The following is a 4,463-nucleotide window of genomic DNA, read 5'->3' on the forward strand; positions in this document are numbered from 1 at the left end:
GCACGTTTAAAAAATCCAGTCAGCTTCGGGATCTTTTTCAGCAACTCTTGATCCCGAATCTCCTTCTCCCTATGTAGTCTGCGTTTTTGCGCGCCACTCTCAAACTTTTTCTTTTCCGACATTTTGCCAACCAACCACGACAATCTTCACTAATTTCAATCGATTTGAATCACAACAAGCCAAAACATTCCTCTACATTTTGTGATAGGCTGTTGTCGTGCCCACGTGGGTCACTGGTAAATTGGGCCATTCAGAAGCCACAAAAATCATATGAAGTGATGGACAGAGAATTAGACAAATTACAAAACAATGCGATTTTTATTTTTATTTTCTTGGCTCATCATGATAGGCCTGTCGTGGCAATTTCCTTTAACAGATAATAATAATGGATGGAATTTATATAGCGCTTTTCTAGACACTCAAAGACGCTTGCGTCTAGTAAAGATGAGATTTCTAAATGCAAAAAGCATTCAACAATTGTATAACAAATATAACCTAGGTTTAATGCATGCATAGTATATTTATATCACAGACTATGAAAAAATTCTATAGTTTACTATAGTAAATAAACTATAGTATACCCTATATATACTATAGTAAATATTGTAGTGTTTTTGAACCTTACTATAGTAGTTTTACTACAGTAAACTATAGTATACTACAGAAAATTCTATAGTTTACTATCGTAAATAAACTATAGTATACCCTATATACACTATAGTAAATATTGTAGTGTTTTTGAACCTTACTATAGTAGTTTTACTACAGTAAACTATAGTATACTACAGAAAACTGCAGTTTTATTACTACAGTATACCACATTATATACTACTACAGTTGACTACATAAACTACAATCTACTGAAGTAAATTACAGAACTTTTATTATACTTTTATTTTGCTATAGAATACTACAATTACGATACCATAGTACTATATATACTGCATTACAATAACTGCAGTATGCAGTATTTTGTTGTTCTTTTAACTATGTCATTGTACTTTACCTAATGGATATTTTCAACCATATCACTTTTTGTTGCTGCCATTTTTAACCATAGTGCTGTAACAATAATTCACTGCACATAAATTAGGCTTACAACCCCCATTAACAGTGTTTTCTACAGACTGCTAAAATACAAAAAAAAAATAGAACAAAAGTTTAACTTTCTTTAAACAGTTGATAATTTATTGTTTCTGAAATTTGGCAGCATTGTTCAGCTTTTGTCGTATGAATGCTTTTATGTTCGTATTAGTTACGTAGGTGAACTTCAACTTTGCAGCATCTGTAGGAATACACACACAAACACATACACGAAAGATGAGCATGAGAATGAGGGTATCACTCAACCAACATCTTTTCTCATTTCTATATACCTACTTGTTATTTCAACAAGGTCCTGTTTGGCTAGGCCAGGTTTTCCTGAATGGCCTGCCATATATTCCCTAGTATACATCCCATGTAGGAGATAATTTATGAACTTCTGGGGGCTTTGGAAGGAGCAGCGCTCCACAGGTGCCAGGCCGTAATTCCGACGCCTCATTGTTCCGACGTCTCAATGTTCCGAAATATTTCCCATTAGATCGACATGTCACTATTCCGACGGTTCAATGTTCCGAAAACGAAACCCATTGGTCCGAAGGTCCGTTAGTCCGACTTTTCGAAAAGGAGGCGCATTAGGCCGACGGTTCAATATGCCGAATAGGAAAAATAGTTTTATACCTCGCTCGCTCCCTCTCCCTCTCTCTCTCAATCTCTCTCTGTCTCCAAAATACAACCTAGGCCTACATATCACGTTCACGATGAATTTTGGAGGGCAAAAAGACAACGCTTCACTTCATTTCGACACGGTGTTGCAGCACCATGGACAGAGAGCGGAGGTCTAATTCTCAACACGGGCACGAACACACACACACACACACACACACACACACACACACACACACACACACACACACACACACACACACACACACACACACACACACACACACACACACACACACACACACACACAGAGTGAGAGTGAGAGAGAGAGGGAGCGAGCGAGGTATAAAACTCTTTTTCCTATTCGCATATTGAACCGTCGGCCTAATGTGCCTCCTTTTTGAAAAGTCGGACTAACGGACCTTCGGACCAATGGGTTTCGTTTTCGGAACATTGAACCGTCGGAATAGTGACATGTCGATCTAATGGGAAATATTTCGGAACATTGAGACGTTGGAACAATGAGGCGTCGGAATTACCGGCAGGCCCCGCTCCACTAGTCCTTTTGGAATGACCTTTAATGCAAGTAGATAACATTACCACAAATCTACTTCAACATACAGTAGACTAGCGTTTTACAATGATATATATATGCATTTAGATTAACAGAGTGTACGGCTGATGCATTTAGAAAAACAGTGCAACTGAAACTAAGTAACTCAACCTAAACAAATAAAGTCAAACAGATTCTTACAGAGTGGCCCAGGGCCTCTGTTGCTGATGCTGATGATGGACCTGGAGCTGGTGATGGGTCTTCTGTTGCTGGTGCTGGAACTGCTGTTGGTGCTGGTGTTGTCGTTGGTCTTGGTGCTGAGCGGAGAAACTCCTCCATCTTCTGCAAAACGTCTGGCAGCACTGAGCAAAGGATTCATAATAGCCTTTTAGCTAACATGTAAAACAGAAAAAACCCTTGTGTAAAAAAAAAAAAAAGTTTTCAACAATAGCATTACATTTCAATGTTGCTATTTTTGCCTTGAGAGAATCATTTTCCCTCTGCAGCCTGTGGTTGTTCTCCCTCAACAGCTCACAAGATGGGTGATGGCACTGAAAAAAAAAATTCCATTAAAAAAATAAAAAAACTGACTCGCATACTGCGGGGGGCTTGAGGGTCGCCTCGACCGGGCGTGGATGTCGGGTGTGGGGGCTTTAGGCTCGGGCGGCGGTCGGCGGCGACTCTGGACGTGTGTCGGGCCCTTCTCGCGGATCTCCTCAGCTACGGTGACAGTAGCGCAGGAGTGCCCAACCAGTCGATCGCGGTCTACCAGTAGACCGCCGACAGATCCCAGGTCGACCGCGAGGGGTGAAGCGAGGGGTGAAGGAAAAAAATAAAAATATATATATATTATTATTTTAATTTAAAAAAGTATTTGCACGGGACATATACGCGCAGTAGCGCATGCACTGTCAACAGTAGTTGAAAGCCGTCAACAGTTACGCACTCCTAAACGTTGACATGGCTGAGGGGAAACGAGCTAAGACCTACCATTTTCACCCTGAGTGGGAGGAAGACTATTGCTTATTGTTGAGAAGGTGCCGTGCGCAGACAGAATGAAACCCCCACTGAAGTCCCCCCCCCCCCCCCCAGATCTACCAGTCTAGTTGACACTAGACTGGTAGATCTCGGGAGGTTGGCTACTTGAAAAGTAGATCTTGGGTCAAAAAAGTTTGGGCACCTCTGCTGTAGCGGCTCCACCCGGGGTCGTGGCGGATCGCCTCGGCTGGCACCTAGCAGCTGACTTAGAACTGGTGCGGACCAGGGGAATCCGACTGTTTAATTAAAACAGAGTAACGCGAGGGCCCTAGCAGGTGTTGACGCAATGTGATTTCTGCCCAGTGCTCTGAATGTCAAAGGAAGAGAGCACCCGGGGAGATAGTGTAGAGCTCTCTTCCAAGTGAACATAAAAATCCTTAAACTTAAGCTTTTATAGGAATACTCAATGAGTGAATAGTCGGGTTCCCGCCCAATTAAATTTGATGATTAAGCATGAGGGCAAGTCTAAAGAGGAATTAGACATTAGAGCCGCACCGGGGTCAGTAGCAGGAGAGAAACCCCCCCGAACTCCGTCAGAGGCGTTGCGCCTGCGGGCTTGGCTGCCCGGCCCTCGGCACTTAGGTGGCGAGGTGTTCGTGTGGGCTTGTCGGTGGGCGTACAGCTTGCCGGACTCTGGTACGTTGCGAATCGACTGCTGGACACAGGGGGTAAAACCGAAATCGGGACGGGAGTGGCTATGTCTACGCTCTTACCGCAATGGGGTAGTCGCGGGCCTTTCGCAGGTCCCCGTCACTCTGGAGTTTGAATAAAGGCGGGGGGGGAGGGGCACTTAGGCCCGCCTCCGCTCGTCGAGGGAGACGTGGCCCACATTGGGACACGTTTCTCTGAAACCCGAATATGAAAAGGTCGGCAGGTGCGATGAGTGATCATCAGCCACCTGATTGGACCCGAGTAACAGGAGGGGGTGTCTATGCGGAAGGAAGGTATAAAGGAAGGACCGTAGCAGGGAATGTCAGAATTCAGCAGAGGAGGTACTAGTGACATGAGAATTGAGTAGTTGAGTGAGAAAGAAGCTGTTGCATATTCTTGAAGAAAGTTGTCCAATCCCGGGTTGCTTTACCCTAACTCACTTTATTTGTTATAAAGTCGGCATGTTTCGGTATGGTAAATGGAGACTACGGAGGGAATTGTATCTAACACGTGT

Source organism: Gadus morhua, chromosome 5, assembly GCF_902167405.1.
Source record: "Gadus morhua chromosome 5, gadMor3.0, whole genome shotgun sequence".
Taxonomy (NCBI): Eukaryota; Metazoa; Chordata; class Actinopteri; order Gadiformes; family Gadidae; genus Gadus; species Gadus morhua.